The sequence below is a fragment of the Mustela lutreola genome, chromosome 15 (genome assembly GCF_030435805.1).
Source record: "Mustela lutreola isolate mMusLut2 chromosome 15, mMusLut2.pri, whole genome shotgun sequence".
In the NCBI taxonomy this organism is placed as follows: Eukaryota; Metazoa; Chordata; class Mammalia; order Carnivora; family Mustelidae; genus Mustela; species Mustela lutreola.
This window is the reverse complement of record NC_081304.1, coordinates 4,224,033-4,244,278: the sequence shown is the minus strand read 5'-3', so window position 1 is coordinate 4,244,278 and position 20,246 is coordinate 4,224,033. Positions and strand designations below refer to the sequence as shown.

Sequence of the window (20,246 nt, the reverse complement as noted above, 5' to 3'; positions counted from 1 at the left end):
CCCCAGCCGGCCGCTTCTGCTGCTCCAGGCGCTGTAAATGCCCAGACCGGTGGCGGCGCCAGGAAAGGGCCGGGGGTTGGGGGCGGGCGGCCTGCTGGGGTCTGGGCTGATGGCATGTCGGCCCTGGCTGGTGGCTTTACCCACTGTGTGGGCTGTGTTTCAGCTGCCAGCCAAAGTCCGTCTTCAAGGCCGCCTGGGTCTCCTCCCTGAAACAGCATTTTGGTGCCTTCCCAGGAGCCGATTGCAGGGGTGGAGCTCCCGGTGCTCAGAGATGTGCAAATGTGTGTGCGCGTGTGTATGCCCACGCACAGCACACACAGCTGGTCCCATTCGCCCAGAGGCTTGGGTCATTAGCAGCAGTGAGTCCCCCTTGGAGCTGGGTGTGTCACTTCAGTCCTCAGTCACCTGGGAACCCTGCAGCGGGGAGGGGGAGTGACATCTTCTAGGGTCACTGAGGGACGCTCTAGGCCAGGATGACCAGCAGATGCGGGCTCTACTCAGATTCTGGAGCAGAATAACTGTTTAAAACATCTTGGTGTCACCTCAGGGCATGGAGCGAGGGCAGACGGCTGGTCCTTGGGCTGGAGGGGCCTCGAGGGTCTGGACCCATCCCTGCTCTCCTGGGGCATCCAGCCTCTTCTAGATGAGCCATTCTCACTGGCGGCCCCCAAGGAGTGGGCACAGAGCCATCGGGAGCGGTGTGAGAGCCTATCTGAAGAAAAAGGCGGCTGCTCTGGCTTGAGTCATCCCGGTTTGATGGCCCCCTGTCCTGGGTCAGGGTCCCCAGCCCCTCAGCCGGCGATGGCACACACTGTGACTCGGTCAGTGTCTGACATCATGAGTCGGTTCCCCTTCATTACTGCGCCCGCTGCCTGCTGCGGGCCCCCGTGAGGGTCCTGGGTCCCCTGGGGAGGTCTGGGCTCTCCTTGGGCTTTAGCTAGTCTGTGCTGACCCTGGTGAGCCTCAGGATGTCACCCCACAGATGCCGTAGCCCTCGTCTGTTGCTTGCCACTGTGTGTGTTAGGAGCTCCCCAAGAGACCAGAGGGAAGGGTGGCCCGTCCTGAGGCTCCTTCTGTATGCTGAGCAGATCCTGATGGGAAGAGAGCTGCTGAGTGTGTGTGTGTGTGTGTGTGCGTGTGTGTGTGTGTGTGTATTTGTGCCACTGGGACCGCCACAGGATATGGGGCAGCCATAGAGACCCGCGGGAGGCAAGGTGTGGACTCAGCGACACGGGCCAGCTGGTTCAGGGCTGTGGAGCCTGAGTTCCCTGTGCAGAGGGACATTCACGGGGTCCCTGTGCGGCTCGGGAGGATGGTCGCTTCACCAGCCTGGCTCACAGGGCCCCGGTGGCCGTGGGTCCAGCCTTCACTTCCCAGTTGACCAAGGCATGGCCCTGATGGGTGACCCAGGGAAGCGGAGAGCCAGGACACACAGTGGGGGAGGGGACCCTTGGGAAGTGACAGCCCTCTTGGAACCTTCTGGGCTAGCCCGACCCCAGCAGCTTTTCATGAGCTGAACCAAACTGCCTTGGAAAACGGTCAGCTCTGCGCCTTCACGGCCACACTAGGCACCGCTGCCCTCGGCTGGACTGCCCGTGAGGGACGGAAAGAGGACTTTCTCTCAGGACGTGCCTGAGGAGGAATGGGTACTCTCGGTGAAATTCTCGTAGGGATGCGTTGTCGCTGAAAATTGCTTATTTCTTTCCAAGCTTTGTTGATGATGGAAAGCCTCAAGTCCTTACCCTACATGTTCCTCAGAACTGCTCAGACCTTGGCCGTGGTCTTTGATTGTAACTTGGCTCTTAAGCAGCCCCCCACCCCGCCCCGGGAAATGCGTTCCATCCTGTCCCTCTGTGGCCCGGGGCCTCAGTTTTCCTAGTCTCAAATGTAAAGGGGTTGGACCGGTATGACCCCAGGCAGCACCCCACAGCCCGTGGGCCTCTGAGCCTGCTCTGCGGGGTTCCCGGAGGCTCCTTCCTTCTCCCCTTGTCTTGCTGTAAGGCGCTGTGACTACTTTATTTGTCCCTGCCTGTGCAGCGGGCAGAGGCGGGGCTGGGGGCCACGATGTCCCACTTGGCCCAGCACCCCCCCCCCGACCGCTTCCAGACAGGCCTTCCATTGCCCAGGCCTCACTGGGCTGGTATTTGAGACGCAAGTGGCCGGTTCTCAGTCACTGCCCAGTGCTGTCCAGGAGGAGCTGGGGGGCGGGGAAGGCAGGTGCAGGCAGCCGCAGGACCCTTCCATCTGCTCGCTCCTTCTCTTGGCAGCGCTGGGCTCCTGCCAGGTTTGTGAGTCTGGGATCTGGGTTCCTCCTGGGCAGTGGGGTAGCCCCGGCCCTCTTGGAGCCTGCCCCTCCCCCCACCACCCCGGGAAGATGCCAGAGGGCTTGTCAGCAGGGCAGGGATGAGTCATGGAGCAGCGACTGGACTGGCCGCTGAGACACAGAAGGCCGCTCCTTCCAGCCAAGGGTCGGGTTTTTTTCCTTGTTCTGGACCGGCTCTGTGGCTTTTACAAATTAAGCAGTTTTATCTCATTCCAAGGGCTTGTATTTCAGCAGGGAGAGAATCTCCAAGAAGGGAACTTTCCACTGGGGAGCTGTAACTTAGCTCAGCTGGGTCTCAGGGAGGGTGGGAACAGGCCTCATGGGTGAGTTGCAGGCAGGGAATGTGGAAGGCTCCTGATCGGTCGTCGGCGGGGGTCCCGGGAGGGCTGCTCTGTCACTGGAGCGCTGGTCCTTGGTTGGGCGTCTGCCCGGCACAGTGAGGCACAGCACGCTCATCTAGGAGGTGGGGGTCTGCTCTTCTCACGGGTGTCCGCTGTCATGAGGAGGGCAGGGGGCTGGATACCCCTCACCTGTCCCTCCCCCAGGTACTTGTCACCCTGGTCCTGGACAGACACTGCAGGTCCCAAGCTGCCTGGCCCCGCTGTGTCCTCTCCAGGTTTATTTCCCTCATCTCCAAGATGAGAAGTGTGGCCAGCAGCTTTCCTGGGCCCCTTCCTCTTCTGGCTCTGACCTGCAAGGGACTTGGCCCCTGGAGGAGTTTCTCAGGGCTGCTGAAAGCAAGTGCCACAGACCGAGTGGCCGGAAACAGCAGCCACGGACTCTCCCACAATTTCTGGGGGCTGGAAGTACAAATTCAAGGTGTCGGCAGGGCTCGTTCCTTCTGGACGCCGTGAAGGAGCTGCTGCTCTGTACCCCTCTCCTGGCTTCTGGGAATTGCTGCGCTCCCCGGTGGTCCTTGGCCTGTAGGACATCATGCAGTCTCTGCCTGTTGTCACAGAGCCTTCTGTGTCCCCAAGCTCTCCTGCTGCTCTCTTTTGAGGACACTCATCCCTGGACTTGGGTCCCTGCATAATCCTAGGTGATTGAATCTCCAGATCTTAAACTTAATTATATCAGCAAGACCCTATTTCCAAATGGGACAATGTTCAGGGGTTCCAAGTGAGCATGTGTTTTTTGGGGGGAGGGGTCACCATTCAGCCCACTCTGATCCTGAGGTGTCCTGGATCCATGGAAGACTCCATGTCCCAGATTCCTTGTCGTCCCCCTCTGGACATTTTGGTGTGGCCGCTAGCCTTTGCCACTGTGTTATGTGCACCTGGTGGGGTGTGGAGGGCTCAGGCTTGTTGGAATTCCAAGAGCCTGGAGACGGCCCCTGCTTCCTCCCTGGAGCTCCCTGGTCCTGCCTGCCAGGGGCCCGGGATCCCCGGAACTCTGTGCTGGACTCTGAACTCTTTTTAAAGATTGGGGGAAAATATGCATAACGCACAAACTGCTGTTTTAACAATTTGGGGGCCTACAGCCCAGTGGCATTTAATGAGATGCACAGACTTGGGCCACCATCCATCCGTCTGCAGAACTTCACCTTCCAGCGTGAAACTCTGCTCTCACGGAACATCAGCTTTCCGTTCTCCCTTCCCTCTGCCCTTGGCCGCCACCACCCTACTCTCCGTGTCCGTGAGCTTGACTTGATTCCAGGTGCCTCATAGACATGGAATCGTGCACTATTTGTCCATCTGTGCCTGGCTTATTTCACTTAGTATCATCTCTTGGAGGTTGTGGTGTTGTAGCAGGTGTCATTTTCCTTCCTAGTGTAAGACAGAATGAGGTTCACTCGATGGATGGACCACATTGCGTGTCGTCTTTTATCTTTGGCTAGACCTTTACATTGTTTCCACGTTGGGGCTGTTGTGACAGTTACTGCTGTGAACAGGGGCGTGCAGATATCCGCTCCAGGCTCTGCTTTCAGACATACTGGATCCACACGCAGACACGGCGTTGCTGGCGTTGCTGGATCATGTGGGAATTCTATGTTTAATTTTGGTGGGAAGCTCCGTACGGCTTGCCCCGTGGCTGCACCACTTCCCATTGCCACCAGCAGGGCACCAGGGTTCCAAATCCCCCACCCCCTCCACGACATTGCTATTTTATTGACTTGTTTATTACTTTGGGTAATAGCCATCCTCATGAATGGCAAGTGGTATCTCCCTGTGGTTTTGACGTGCGCTTCCCTAACTGCTTAGAGACGGTGAGCGCCCTTTCCGGGGCTTGTTGGCGTCTGTGTGTCTTTGGAGAACTGTTTCTTTGAGTCCTTTGTTAAGTTTTTAATTGGGTCATTTGTTTTTTGTTGTTGTTGGTCATAGGAGTTCTTTATATATCTTGCATATTAATCCCTTACCTGATACTCGATTTGCAAGTATTTTCTCCCATCCTGTCAATTACCTTCTCACGCCGTTGATGGCGTTCTTTGATGTGTAGAAGTTTTTAAGTTTGATGAAATCCCATTTTTTTATTCATCCTTTTGTTGTCAGTGCTTGTGGTATCATTCCCATTGTCACAAAGCTTTTCTCCTGTGACTTTTCCTAAGAGTTGTATAATTTTGGCTCTGGCGTTGAGACCTTTGATCTGTTTTGAATTAATTTCTGTATATGGTGTGAGGTAAGGCTCCTGATTCACTCCTTTTCTTTTCTCACACCCAGGCTGGCTCCTCTTGGTGGCAGGGAGTGGGGAAATCCTGGGCTGGGCCAGGCCTTGAATCCCTCCCCGCCCCAGGCTGGCCATCAGAGCCTCAGCTCTGGCCTGGAACATGGCTGGACATGTGCTACGTCCCGGGGCAGCCCAAGCCCGGCCCTTCTGGGCTGACAGGGGAGGCCAGCCTGGGGTGTTCTGGGTTCCACCGGTATGGATGTTTCTGTAATTCTCTGTGGTTCCCCTGCCCAGCCTGCATGTGACACTGGCTGTCTGTGTGGCAGGGTGTGGGGCTCAGTGTCCATTGGTCTGTCCCCATGCTCCTCAGGAAGCCTGTCCACCTACATCCTCTCATGTGGCCTCTGCCATCCGAACTTACGCCTCCTGCTCAGAGCTGGTCACCCCTCTTGTCTTCCCTTCCCAAGCCGACAGAAACTTCCATCCTGAGGCTGCTGCTCAAACCCCTTTGCCCGAAGGCCCTCCAGCACTGGGCACGGCTTCACCAGCCACACACGGATTCCGCTGACAGGGTTGGCTGTGGATTCAGCTCCTTTTGGGGCTGGGCATGTGACCGGGCAAAGGGCAGGGTGGGACCCGACCGAGAAACAGGGGAGATTTCCTCCTGACAAGTGGCCTGAGCTTGGAGAAGTGTCTTGGCCACAGCTTGAACTCTGGACAGATAGCAACGCGGATTCCAGCTCGCAGTGGACAACACTTCTGCCTTTAGACCTTTCAGATCCTTCTTCCTTTTTTTCTTTTTTTCCCCTTTAACAAATGAGGAACCTCTGACTTGAGCAAAGCTGAGTAAACAAACCAACACACCCCTAGGAAATTAGCAAAGAGGCACCAGCTCTGAAACTACATGCTTCGGGGCTGGGTGGGTCTGTGGGAGCAGCTGGGTGCGGCGGGCCGCGGGGTGCGGGTGGCGGGAACCCGCGCCCTGTGCTTCCCGCCTGCTCTCCTACCCCCTCCCGCCAACAATCTGTGGAGGTCCCCTCCTGTCACCCCTAGTGGGGATCCCGCTTGCAGTGCCGTGAAGCCCTGTTCATACCAGCCCACTTTTTGAATATTTCTTGAGGTCCCGCGATGTGCAGGTGCTTGCCTAGGTTCTCCGCCTCTGGGAGTGAGGAGGTTACTGCCCTTGCTCCCGTGGGACTCTGTCTGAACCAGATGCCAAGCAGTTAGCCAGTGAGCCCACCGACAGATGATTCTAGACAAAGGCTGTGTGTGTGTGTGTGTGTGTGTGTTGGGGGATTAGTGGAGGCCCCCCGTGAGGAGGTGACACTGAGCTGAAATTGGTGTGACCAGAAGGACTCCACCAGGCCAGCGTTCAGAGGAAGAGCTTCCAGGCAAAGACAACAGAAAATGCAAAGACCCTGAGGTTGGGTCATCAAGGTGAGGGGAGGGGCCGGGTCAGATGGTGCCGGGGAGGCCTGTGGGGTGCCCCATGGAAGGAGCTACGGGCCCTGGATGCCCAGTGGCTGCTATGTCCCCTGCGGCGGGCTGGGAGCCGAAGCCGGGAGGCCTGGAGGGGGAGAGCTGGTCTTCACGGTGGGAGAGGGAGGGCTTCCGATTCTTGGGGGGACCCGGGTGGCTGATGAGGCCACAGATGCCCTGACCCGCTGCCCAGCCCTGCCCCAGCGGCCGCTGACTTGAGTAGGGAGGCTTGTGCTGTCTCAGCTAGGAGGCTGTCTCAGCTAGGAGGACGCCAGCTGTGGCCTGGTGTCTGCTTGGGGGGAGGCTAGGCCACCTGAGTCCTGGGAAGGTGACCCCGCGCGGTAGCAGGTGTGGGAGGGGCAGCGCGCTCCTTCCCGTCCCGCCAGCTCCTGTGTCCCTGGGCAGAGTTATTGGGAGCCCCGCTTGGCGCCACGTGCCCGCTGGGGACCAGCACCCCTCCTGCTGGCAGGGACTGAGCAGCTGTCTCTCCAGCTCACCTGGCAAGGGCTTGGGAGGGGATGGAGACTCAAGAGCTGCTCGCACAGGACGGTGGACAGTGGGTGTCTGTGTGTCCTTGGTCCATACGGGGAACATTTCAGTCAAGCCCTGCTTGCTACTTTGTGTGCCCCGGGACCATCCACGGGCTCCCCGAGCAGGGGCGGCACAGGTATGGTGGGTGAGTGCAGGAGGCTCTCCCAGGCCCAAGACCTCACCTTCCCGGGGCTTCGCTTTGGGTCCGCGCCCCTCTCTGGCCCTGCTGCTCCTGCAGTGCACGCGGGTGGCCCCCCGCCATCCGCCTGGCTGGCCTGCCAGGGGCCATGGGGCCCTTTCCAGGTGGCATTTCTGTTCAAAGATGCAGGGCTCTGGGCTGTGGGGCTGGGGGAGATGGCCCAGGATGTCATTATCTGGTAAGAAGCCAGGTACGGCTTTCAGATGGTGGACATCTGCATGTTTCCAAGCTCCAGGATCCTCATTCAGTGAGCGTGTCCTGATCCCTATGGCACCATGTCCGAGGGAGAGGATGGGGCTGGGGGGCGACCGTGGACGGGGGGCTTGGGCTGTGCCTCTGCTCTGTGTGTTGAAGGTTCAGGGGGTGGGGGGGATACTCCAGGGAACGCCCCATAGTGTCCCCCTCACCCCCGCCCCAGCTCGCACCTCTCTGGGGAGGAGTGGACAGTGGGGCCTGGGTTCTGGAAACGTGCATTGTCTGGGCATGGGTGCCCCCATTACTGCAGTGAGGGGGCGGGCGGGGCCTGGGGAGGGAGGAGGCTGCAAACCTGGGGAGGAGCCGGACTGGGCTGCGGAAAGCCTTTCCCCCAGAAGGTGGCGGTGCAGGCCCTCCAGCGCCAGCGCCTGCCCGGTCTCTGCGCTCACCCGATTTGCGGGCCGAGGCTACCCCTGCCTTCATTCCTCTTCCCGGGGCTGCTCTCCGCGGGTGGAGAGAATGCGAATCACGGGGAGGCCCGGGAGGCCGGGGAGGCGCCGGTGTGGGAACCAGGACCCCCGCGGAGAAAGAGACCCGCCGAGGCCGTGGACTTTGAGGTCTTCCTGCCTGGGGGGGAGGGGCTCTGGCCACATCCTTCTTCCCTGTTTGTGGTTGAGACGGCTCAGTCTCTTCTACATTTTTCCAACTTTTGACTGCGAAAGATTTCAAACACACAGAAAAGATGAAAGAATTCTAGCATCCCCCTGCGTCCACCCGCGGGATGCTGTAATGCAAATCAACCGTGTCCCCAAAAACCCATGCGATTTGGGGGCTCCACGTCGGAGTAAGTTGCCCATATCCGCACACATGACCCTTCAGACACCTCAGCTTGCGTCTCCCTAGCTAGACTCCAGTATTGGTTGAAGTTTCTGTTTCTCTCTTGGAGGTAAAACTGATGCATCGCGAAACGCCCAGAAGTTCGGTGGACCCCTCTGAGATTGGACCGACACGTCCACGATGCGTCCGAACTGCTTTCGGGCTGCGGGGCGTCACCCTCCACGCTCTTTGCCAGTCTGTCTCTACCTCCACCTGCCTAAGGGCTGCCAAAATTCTGGCTTTTTCCACTATCGATTAATTTTGCCAGTTTGTGTGTTGTTTTCCATCTATCTATGTTTTTGCCGTGGTTTGTCCCATGATTGCTACGTGGTGTTCATTTAATGTTTCCCGTGTGAGGCTCTTATAAATAAAGCTGCGATGAGCATTCCTTTTTTTTTCTTTTTTAAATATTAAAAAAAAAAATTTAAGTAATCTCTACCCCTAGCGTGGGACTTGAACTCACCACCCTGAGATCAGACGTTGCATGCTCCACCGACTGAGCCCGCTGGGCACCCCTTCTCTGAGCGATCTTATACGGGGGGGGGGGGGGACATAAGCTTCCATTTGTCTTGTCTAAATACCAAGTAGAATTATTGGACCAGGGGCGCCTGTGGCTCAGTCATTAAGCGTCTGCTTTTAGCTCAGGTCACGATCCCAGGGTCCTGGAATCGAGCCCCATGTTGGGCTCCCTGCTCAGCAGGAAGCCTGCTTCTCCCTCTCTCACTTCCCCTGCTTGTGTTCCCCCTCTCTCTGTCTCTTTCTGTCAAATAAATAAAAATCTACAAAAAAAAAAAAAAAAAAAAAAGAATTATTGGACCAAAGGGTGGGTTGGTATGAGTTTAGTTTTACAGGAAACTGCCAGATCTTTTCCTAAGGTGGCTTTTACACGCCTCCCTGTCACAGTTCCCATGGCTCCACATCCCTGCCAGCATTTGGTGCTGTCACTCTACGACTCCGTCCTTTGGGGGGGCGTGGGCGTGTTGTGGTGTTTCGTTAGGGCTGCAGTTTGCATTTTCTTGACGACTAGTGCCAGAGAGCACGTTTTCGTGTGCTTACAGGGGACTCATCCATTTTCTCTTTGTGAAGTGCCTTTTCAAATCTGTTGCCTATTTTATTTATTTTTATTTTTTACTTTTTATTTATTTGACAGAGAGAAAGAGATCACAAGTAGGCAGAGAGGCAGGCAGAGAGAGCAGGGGAAGCAGGCTCCCTGCTGAGCAAAGAGCATGATGCGGGACTCGATCCCAGGACCCTGGGATCATGACCTGAGCCGAAGGCAGAGGCTTAACCCACCGAGCCACCCAGGTACCCCTTGCCAATTTTAAAAGTGGTTGTGTGGGGGCATCTGGCTGGCTCGGTCGGTTAAGCATCTGCCTTCAGATCAGGTCATGATCTTGGGGTCCTAGGATTGAGTCCCGCATGGGGCTCCCTGCTCAGTGGGGAGCCTGCTTCTCCCTCTGCCAGATGCTCTCTCTTTCTCCACCCCCCAGGGGGCAATTAAATACATAAAAGCTTTAAAAATATATTAAAAGCGCATTGCTTGACTTTTATTCTTTCTGGATACTGGTCTTTTGTCAGATATGTGTATTATAAATATGTTTTTCCTGCTCTGTGCCTTGAATATTCATTTCTTGAAGATCTCTTCTGATGAGCAAAAGTTTATCATTTTAATTTTGATGTAATCTAATGTAACAAATTTCTTTCTTTGTGGTTATGGCTTTCTGTGTTCTTTATAAGAAGGCCTTGCCAGCTCCCAAGTGGCAAAGGTATTTTCGGTGTTTTCTTCTAGAAGCTTTATGTTATAGCTTTTATATTTGGTTTAGAAATTATCTTTTGTGTGTGGTGTGAGGTAGGGGGTTAAGGTTCATTATGTTGGGTTTTGCTAGCTGGTTTATTTTTTCAGTATGGATACCTGGTTGTTCTAGCACCATTTTTAAAAAGACATTGGAGTACCTTGGTGCCTTTGTTGAAAATCAATTGACTTTGTACACGTGGTTCTATTTCTGGAGTCTATCCTATTGTATTGATATTCTGTCTATGCTTTGGCCAAGACCACTGTGTCTTGATTAATGCGGCTTTATAATAAGCCTTGAGATAAGCCCTCCTAGTATATCCAAACCACTGCTTTCGATGTTCTTATTAAATTTTTATTTTTTATTTTATTTTTTTTAAAGATTTTATTTATTTATTTGACAGAGAGAGATCACAAGTAGGCAGAGAGGCAGGCAGAGAGAGAGAGAGGAGGAAGCAGGCTCCCTGCTGAGCAGAGAGCCCGATGTGGGACTCGATCCCAGAACCCTGAGATCATGACCCAAGTCGAAGGCAGCGGCCTAACCCAGGCCCTAACCCTGAGCACCCTTTTAAAAGATTTTATTTTTAAGTAATCTCTACCCCCAACGTGGGACTTGAACTCACGACCTAGATATCAAAAGTTGCACACTCTACTGACTGAGTCTGCCCAGTGCCTGTAGATGTTCTCAGTCTATTAAATTTCCTTATAAATTTTAGAATTAGTCAATATCTATTAAAAAATGCTGTGTGGATTTTGAGGTTGCATTGAATCTATAGGTCAATTTAGAGAGAATTGATATTTTAATGACACCAGCTCTTCTAATCTTATAAACGTGGTATGTCTCCATTTTTATTATTTATTTATTTTGTAAACCAACATATAATGTATTATTTCTTTCAAGTCTGTCTCCATTTTTAAAGGCACTTTTCTTCAGTCTCTATAGAATTATACTGTACTGTAGTTGTCAGTGAAAAGATCTTCATGTCAGTTGTTAAATTTATTTCTAACAATTTTACTTTTTTGGTGCTGTTGTCAATTGAGTATATATTTTAAGTTTCATTTCCAATTGTTTGCTGCTGATATATAATAAGATGCAGTTGATTTTTGTATATACATTTTATATCCTGTGACCTTGTCAGAGTCATTTTTTTAAAAGATTTTATTTCATTTATTTGACAGAGAGAGATCACAAGCAGGCAGAGAGGCAGGCAGAGAGAGAGGAGGAAGCAGGCTCCCTGCTGAGCAGAGAGTCCGATGTGGGACTCCATCCCAGGACCCTGGGATCATGACCTGAGCTGAAGGCAGAGGCTTTAACCCACTGAGCCACCCAGGTGCCCCTCAAAGTCATTTTTTATCCCAGTATTTGTTTTACTTATTTCTTCCTGATCTTGATTCTTTTAATTGTTTTTCTTGCCTTATTATACTAGCTAGACTGGCCAGTACCATATTGAATATGAGCGGGTAGGCTTCATTGTCTTGTGCCGGAGCTTAGAATGTTAACTATAGATTTTCCCCAAATATGCTCTTTGTCAGACTGAGGAGATTCCCTTTTGTTCCTAATTTGCTGGAGTTTTTAGCATGGATGGATGTTGACTTTGATAAGTACTCTTTCTGTATCTATTGAAAAGATCATTATTTTCTCCTTTGTTCTACTAATAGGGTGAATTACAATGATCGATTTTTGAATATTAAACCAAGCTTGCATTCCTGGCATAAGTCCTATTTGGTTACAGTATGCAATCCTTCTCATACATTGCTGGATTTGATTTGCCTAATTTTTTGTGAAGGATTTTTTATGTAGATCATGAGGGATATTATTGGTTTGGTGTTTTTTTGGTTAGTTTGTTTTGGTAATGCCGTTGTCCGTGTTCTTTCAGCCTCATGAAATGAGTTCAGAAGTGTACCCACCTCTCCATTTTTTGTAAAAGTTTGCGTAAGATTGGTTTTCTTTCTTTCTCTCTTTCTTTAAGAGATTTTATTTGTATATTTGACAGAGAGAAAGATAGCAAAAGAGGGGACACAAGCAGGGGGAATGGGAGAGGGAGAAGCAGACTCCCCACTGAGCAGGGAGCCCATATGGGGCTTGATCCCAGGACCTGGGATCATGACCTGAGCCTGAGGCAGATGCTTAATGACTGAGCCATCCAGGCACCCCGGTGTTATTTCTTTCTTAAGTGTTTGATGGAAGTCAGCAAGGAAGCCATCTGTCCCTAGAGTTTTCTTCTTGGAAAGTTTTTTTTTTTTTTTTAATGACAAATTAAATACTTGTATTAAATATGTTAAATGAATTTAATATTTAATTGGATATATTAAATGCATTTGATATGTAGAGAGAGCTATTCAAGGTTTTTACTTCCTCTTGTGTCAGTTTTGGTAAGTTGTATTTTGAAGGAATCTGTCCATTTCAAGTTGTTGCACTTATTCATATAAAGTTCGTAATTTTCCCTTATTATCATTTCAGTGTAGGCTCCTAGGGATAACCCTTCAGTCTTAATACCGGTAATTTACGTTCTCTATCTTTCTTTCTTTCTCTCTCTCATGAGTCTAGCTATGAGCTTATTGGTCTGTAGATCTTTTTTTTAAAAGATTATATTTGTTAAAAAAAAAAGATTATATTGTTTATTTGACAGAGGGAGAACACAAGTAGGCAGGCAGCAGGCAGAGAGAGGGAGGGAAGCAGGCTCCCTGCTGAGCAGAGAGCCTGATATGATGCGGGGCTCAATCCCAGGATCCTGAGATCAAGACCCGAGCTGAAGGCAGAGGCTTGACCCACTGAGCCACCCAGGTGCCCTGATCTATAGATCTTTTCAAGGAATGCTTTCTTCTTCTTCTTCTTTTTTTTTTTTCCCTTTATTTCTATCCTTATCTTCATGACTTCCTTCCTTCTACTCACTTTGATGTATGTGTCAGGTCCCAGGCAGGAAACAGAAACCATACCACACCAGTAATTTGAACAGCAAAATGTAACCTACAGCATTATTAGCAGGTAAAAGCTGGTTAGCTGCTAAAAGAATAGAACAAGACTCTGGAGGGGCATCTGGGTGGTTTAGTGGGTTAAGCCTCTGCCTTCCGCTCGGGTCATGATCCCAGGGTCCTGGGATCGAGCCCTGCATCGGGTTCTCTGCTCAGCAGGGAGCCTGCTTCCTCCTCTCTCTGCCTGCTTCTCTGCCTACTTGTGATCTCTGTCTGTCCAATGAATAAATAAAATATTAAAAAAAAAAAAAAAGAACAAGACTCTGGAGAACACAGAGCAGCAGAAGCAGCAGCAGCTAGTTTCGAAGGAAAGACAGTGTGACGTTGGGTTTGGTCCCAGTTTTTTGGCTAGGACACCAAAAGCAACAGGCAACCAAGGAAAAAACAGATAAGTTGTATTTCATCAAAATTAAAAAAAAACCCTTCTGTGCCTCACAGGACACCTTGACTGAGAGCAAAGACAATCCATGGAAGCGGGGTGGGTGGAAATATTTGCAAACCATATATCCATAAGGGATTAATAATTAGAATATATAAAGAACTCGTACAATCCAACAACAAAAACCCAAACAGCCCAATTTTTAAAAAAACGGACAAAAGGACTGGCGTGGCCCTTTCTCCAGAGAAGACACACAGATGCCAACAGGCCCAGGAAAGGATGCTCAGTGTCCTTAAAAGTTACAGAAATGCCAGTCAGAACATCAGGGAGCTGCTACTTTATACTCACGTTATCCAAAAAACAGAGTAACACTCGGTGACCAGGATGTGGGGAAATCGGAGCCCTCGTGCTCGGCCGCTGGCTGCTGTGGAAAACAGTGTAGAAGGTCCTCAAAAAATGAAACCCAGGATTCCCACGTGCTTCAGCACAGCCACTTCTTGTGGGATCCCCCAAAGAACCAAGGGCCGGGTCTCCTGCAGATACGCATGTGTCCGGGGCAGCGGCTGGGGGGCTGGGGCCAGGGGAATGGGAAGTTCATGTCTGAAGGGCACAGAGTTTCAGTTTGATAAGACAAAATGTTCTAGAGATGGGCAAGTTGATAGCTGCACAGTGACGAGGCAGAGGCCACGTCCCAGAAACCCAGGCCTAAATATCGTTAAAACGGTGAATTTTGTGTTAGGGAGATTTCATTGCGCACGTGCGCGCGCACACACACACACACAGGTGCACGCGCTCAGGGGGCCGCTGTGGCCCTGGGGCCCCGGCTGCCCTGCCTCACGGGGTCTGGGGTTCAGGCCTTGCTGGAGAAAGTGTGGCTGCCGCACACACCTGTGGTCTCCTGGGGGTGAAACGCTCTTCCCAGAGAGTGTGGTTGGAGCTGGTCTGTGGAAGCAGCTCATGGGTGGCAGAGAAGCTTCTGGAGGGCATGGGCAGGTCGGAGCTGGTCCACAGGAAGTTTCTGGGCGGTGGGCTGGGAGCTAGAGCAGGTGCACGGGAAGGGGCCCCCTGGGTGCCAGAGAAAGGCCGTGAAGGGTGAGCACCGGACTGCTCAGGGCCCCGGGAGCCGGGAAGAGGAGCCCCTTCCCTTGTGCTGCCCAAGGGAGCCTGTCCCTTGTCCTCCCCCCGGCCCCCCCCCACGACCTTTGTGTCTGTGTGCGTGGGGAGGAAATGATTCACACCCAAGTGCGAAGGTGGGGCTCAGAGCAGGCAGCCCTAGGGTTTGGGGAGCCCGGAGGAGGAAACGGGGGTGGGGACAGGAGATGTGACAGATACCGGGAGACGCGTCGTCCACACCTAGAAGGCCCGGGGGAGGTTTCCGCAATTCCCGGGACACCGGTTCCGTCACATCTGAAGTTTACCCTTGTTTCAAGAGGATTGGGATCCTTGGAGGTGACCGGAAAGGAAGGAAAAAGACGTCCCCTGGGGGTCGTGTGTGTGTGTGTGTGTGTGTGTGTGTCTGTCTGTCTGTGTGTGTGTGTGCTCCGCCTTCATTTCCATTTCGCTATCTTCCTGATCACCAGGGAGAATGTCTGCGAACCTGCCCCCACCGCCTGGCCCTGTGCTGCGTGTGGTGGGACGTGTGGACGTGGGCACATGGGTGTGTACACACACACACACACACACACACACACAGACAGGCAGGGGCGAGCAGTCCTACAGATTGTACCTAGGCCTGGCAGGAAACCGGGCTCTGGGAAACTTCAGGCCCCACCTTTGGCACAAAACTGTGCTTTTTGTTGCTGAGCAGAAAGTGGGGGTGGGGCCCGTCGGTGCGCAAAAGAGCAGGTCCGGCCCTGGGCGTCCAGAGCAGCTGCGGGCCTGTTCGGGGGGCTCTTGTCCCAAGCTTTGGGGGGCTTGGGGGTTCTAGGCCAGGATCACGGGGTCGCCCCTGAGAGGAACCTCGGCCAGAACACGCCCCCCACCCCGCTGCCCAGGGGCTCCCCACACTGGCGGAGGGCAGGCGGCTGAGTTGGTGCTCTGGGCAGCCTGTGCGAATATGGGGTCCAGGCCACCCCGCCAACCCCGGCTGACTGTGAGTGGGAAAGGGGGGCCCCCGCCACAGATGCTCTGGGGGCGCGGGGCCGCCTGGCCTGTGGGGCGTGGGAAGGTCTGCATGAACCCACTGACCGATGGAGCTCGGGGCGAACAGCCGTGTGACCTGGCAGTCGGGACAAACCAGCTGCAGGAGGGAGGGACACCGGCCACCGGGCCATTCCTGCTCAGTCCCTGTCATAACAAAGGACCACAGACCCGGTCTCACACAGCGGACACACTCCTCTCATGGTTGCAGAGGCTGGGAGTGCGCCGGCCGGGCTGGCTCCTTCTGGAGACCCTGGGGAGAATCGGGAGCCTCTCCCAGCTTCTCTCCGGGCTCCGGTGGCCGCCCGCCTCCCACGGCCGGTACCCCACGGTCGTCTCTGCCTCCGGCTCCCTAGGGCTGTCTCCCCCGAGCGTCTGTGTGTTCAGAGAAGCCATTCCTTTCTTTTACAGAGACACCAGCTCGTGGGTTTAGGGGTTTAGCACCCCCCCCACAATCCAGGATTCCCTCCTCTTAACTCCATCACATTTGCAAACCCTCATTTACAAATAAGGTCGCTTTCGGGGTTCTGGGCATTAGGGTTTCCACGTACCTTTTTGGGGAATACAGCTCAGCTTCCCACAGGCTCTCTGCAGAGGGGGCCTCTCTGGGCCTCAGTCGTGAAGGAGGATGTGTAGGACAAGAGAGGGCCCTAGTGTGGGGTGTGGGTACCTGGATGCTGTGGGGGGGCTTGAAGGGGGTCAGGGCAGGGGAGGGGAGGGTGCTGCGGGTTTGTCTGGACAGGAGGCACAGAAAGAGAAGAGCTGCCGGGACGCCTGGCTGGCTTAGCCAAGTGTGTGGCTCTTGATCTTTGGGTCATGAGTTCGAGCCCCGCCTTGGGTGTACAGATTACTTGGGGGGACAAAAAAAGAGCTACAGTCACTGGTCTGAATATTTGGAGGGTTGTTACGTAGAAGGAGGAAAGGACTTAGTCTGAGTTCCTCCAAAATGTACCCTCAGGACTGGAGGCCTGACAGGTCCCAGAAAGTATAGTTTGACTCGTCACATACAGAGGCATTTTGCCCACAAGCTGGATTTTCTGACAATGGAGCAGGCCAGTTCACAAAGTAGTGAGTTCCCCATGCCTAGAAGTATTCAAGCGGGGACTGTGTGGAGATTGTTCAGGAAAGCTGTAGAAGGGGCGTCTGAGGCTCCTATCAAGGTGTCTGTTCCTTGATGGGAACTTAACCCTCAAGGTGTGGCGATGTGGGGAACATGCTGGAATCGGGAGGGGCCTTCTGCTCAGGCCCCACACATTCTGCTTTGTCTTTACAGTTGGGGATCAGGCCAGGCTTGATCCTGCCACGCTTCCAGCCCGGCTCTTTGTCTTTGGCGGTCACTGGTTCCTATGGCAACGGAGTCTCCGCCCTGTGGCCTACCTGCCTGATCCCACATGTCATAATTAAGCGGGGTGTCAGAGGGGCCTGGGGAGACGTGTGCGGATTGTCACATATGCGGATGAACACATGCTTTGGTGTTGCACGTGTGAACACACACACCCCACCCCCGTCCGAGGGTCCCTGGTGCAGAGCCCCCCCCTCTGCCGCCCACCCGCCCCCGCCGGGTCTGAGATCCGTCGAGAACACCAGCTACGGAAGCTGGCCGCATGCCAAGCTCTGTGTAAGCACGGAATAACACGTGTCTTAGTTTTTGACTTGTTTAGTAAACCTGTAACACTTGTACTATTCTAAGCGCTTTACAAGCATGAACACATTTCAATTTCATGATAACCCTTTGCAGTAGGTAATGTTATCCCCGTTTTAAAGATAAAGAAACTGAGGCATGGGGTTACAGGGACCTGCCCGAGGCCTGCCTCGCTCCCTCGTGCACACACACACACACAAACCCGTCCAGACACACTCGCACACATGTACTCGATGGCAGCTGTTCTCCTCGGATGTGAAGCGGGTCTCGGAGTGGCCAGGGTCCTGGTCGGGTCCGAGTCTCTCTCTGGCCTTGTTCTGCTGCAGACACTGAAGGGCATTCCTGTAGCCTCACGCCTCTGTCTGGCCTGTCTCCCAGGAACTGGATTTCCCCTAGAGCCCCTGCCCAGCCCGGAGGGAGGCCTGAATGACCCCTCACTGCCTGGAGGTGACTGGTCAGGCTCAGTCCCCCTCCTGCCAGCCCCTCCGCTCACTGCTCTGTGGGCTGCGGGGCCCACTAGGCTTGCCCCTGGATCCGGGGACCCAGCAGCTGTCCGGGAAGGAAATGACACTTGAGCCTCTGGAAAGCTTTGGGAGAAGCAGCTGCAGGGACGTGTGGCCTCCTGCTGTCGTTCCTCCGCCCCCGAGGACGGGCATGAATGGATCACTGTGTGGACGTTCCCAGTGGGGCACAGGGTGGCACAGGCATGATGCCTGCTTGTCACACGTGCTCACGAGGACTTGCCCTAGTCCTGTGTGCTGCCCACTCACCCGCCCAGCCCAGGGCAGCCTGCAGACACCGTCCATGGTCTTGCTGAGACTTGCTATTTCGCAAGGAGACTGAAGCCCGGAGATGTCGAGATTCTACCAGCTGATAACTTAGCTGAGCTGGGGTTTCTGTCCAGGGCCCTGTGCCTCCAAAAACCCAAGTTCCTCCTATGACATCAGACGCAGGGAAGGATTGGGTGTGTTTCCATGAGCTGATTCTTTGGCTGGGCTGTGCTGCTCAGTTCATTATAGTTGCTCAATAAAATGCCCAATGAATGGGTGCCCCCCTCCCCTGGACCGTCATGACTGAGAGTCGATGGCTTTGGCCCAAGTGTCTGCCTCCGTTCCCTGGCCCAGTGCCTCCCTTTGGGGTGTGTGACCTTGAAAACAGTGACCCTCTCCGTTCCGCCTTGGACGGCGACTCTGAGTGGCGTCAGGGGAGCAGCTGGGGATTACCAGCGCCCCGTGGCTGGCCGGCTGGCCACCACATTCCTGGCAGGGACGCACGGGCGGTTGTCAGCCACATGTGTGGGGAGAGCTGCCCACATACGGCTCACGCACAGGCCTGCCCCTGCCCTCCAGCACGAGCCCCCTGGGGGGCTGCCAAGACTCTGCTCTGGAACGTTGGCCAATGAGGGGGTCCTGCCTGCTGTCCTGGCTGTGGCGGTTGTTCAGGGTGGTCACGGTGGTGGAAAGAGCCTGCCCGTGGATCATGGGTCCTGTGTGTGTCCTGTGCGCCTTCTACCTGTGCTGTTGTGGGTGGAGACCACCGCTGCTCGCCCAGGGGCTGCGGCCTCTGAAGGGCCTTCCATGGTGGAGGGCTGGTGGGGGACCCGTATAAACACCGGCCCTGGGGGACGGGGGGTGTGTTTAGAAGCTCTCGGGCCCCTTCCTTCTGTGCCAGGGCTCTGAGTATCCGTCTTCAGGGGAGAGCCAGTGTCTGGGTCTTGGAGTAAGAGTAATACAGGGTGGGGTGGGTCTCCCTGCTGGTGGGGGCGTTCCTGGACGCAGATGCAACACTGCGCCAAACAGGGACTCTGGGCTTAGGCGAGCGAGCTGGCGCTGCCCGGGCGGCTTCGCTCTGCAGAAGTGGGTAGCGTCCCTGCCCCATTAGCACCCCCGCTCCGCTGGGGTTAGTGAACGCCCGCTTCCCCTGCCCCCGACCCCAGCATCACACGTACTGTGCACCCGGTCCCCTGGCCTCGAGAGCCTTCTGCAGGGACTCAGAGCCACAGCCCCTGCTGCCCTTGATCCTGTTGATCACCCACATGGATGGACGTGGGCATTGGACAGGCCTAGTTCATGTCTCCCAGCAACTGCCCCGATCCCCGGGGCCTGGACAGGCTCCTGCCTTCCTTGCCTCTCTGCTGCCCGTGGGGAGATAGGGGGATGGGCAGGCTACGTCTCGGCAGCTTCTCCGAGGCCAAAGGGGGATGTCACAGTAATCATGAACCTGACGAACGCCGCGGGCTGCAGGCGCTGGGGCCGCCCTGGGGAAGTGCTGGCCCTCCTGCTTCTCTCCTGTTCTTGTTTCTTCTCCTCTGGCTGTTGCCCCCCCTCCCCCTCCCTCGCCCTCCCCCCTCCATTCTCCTCCCCCCTCCGCCATGCACTACCGCCAGGACTACTCCAGGGGCCACCTCCGTTCCAGTCCTCTCTCTGGTTCTCTGAGTGGGGACTGGAGGGCAGAGAGGGGCTGCCCCTCCTGGGGGGCTCCTGCCGGCCAGGCACTGAGCAGGACGGTTTGTAGTCTCCAGCCTGCTTCTCCATCCACCTCTGGCCTGCCGGGGGCTGGGCGCAGCCGCTGGAGATGCAACCCCGGAAAGGGGCTCTTGGACCAAGGGTTGGCCGTCAGGACTGAGCGCTGTGGGGGAGAGGGGTAGGCGCCATGGAGGGGAAGCTATTGTGACATGCGCTAGTGCTTTATTTATGACTTAGGATGTTTGTGGGGTGACTGGAGCAGAGCTGGAGACGTTGCTGGCCAGAAGTCCAGGATTGTCCACTGCGTGGCTGGACCCGGCCGCTGGGGGAACTCTGGGCAGGCAGATAAGGCGTGGGGGCAGGGGCTGACGTTCGCTTAGCATCTGTCCCACACCAGGCACTGGGTGCAGAAGGGCATAAGGAGCGTGGTCATCTGGGCCGGCCCACACCTCCCTGCAGAACCTTCCAGGTGCAGGTCAGGACTGAGCAAGAGCCTTTGAACTCCCAAGGCACGATCGTGCTCAATAAGCATCCCTCTGGCGGTCTTCAGGAGGAGAGAGAAGGCGCGTTCCGCGCTTACAGGGCTGCGTTCCTGCGCGGACTCTGCGTGGGGGTCTGCCCCTGCCCCGGCAGCTGCTGTGGTTCTCTG

At 54.8% G+C, this 20,246-nt stretch overlaps 1 protein-coding gene and 1 long non-coding RNA gene across 4 annotated transcripts in view; both read left to right on the top strand.

Moving 5' to 3' along the window:
* Positions 1-20,246, top strand: part of SEPTIN9 (septin 9) — a 144,044-nt gene that overhangs the window by 23,663 nt on the left and 100,135 nt on the right. The window lies entirely within an intron of this gene.
* Positions 2,636-8,592, top strand: LOC131817024 (uncharacterized). Its single transcript, XR_009348284.1, has 2 exons — positions 2,636-6,364; positions 8,278-8,592. It is a non-coding gene; the product is annotated as an uncharacterized LOC131817024 (long non-coding RNA).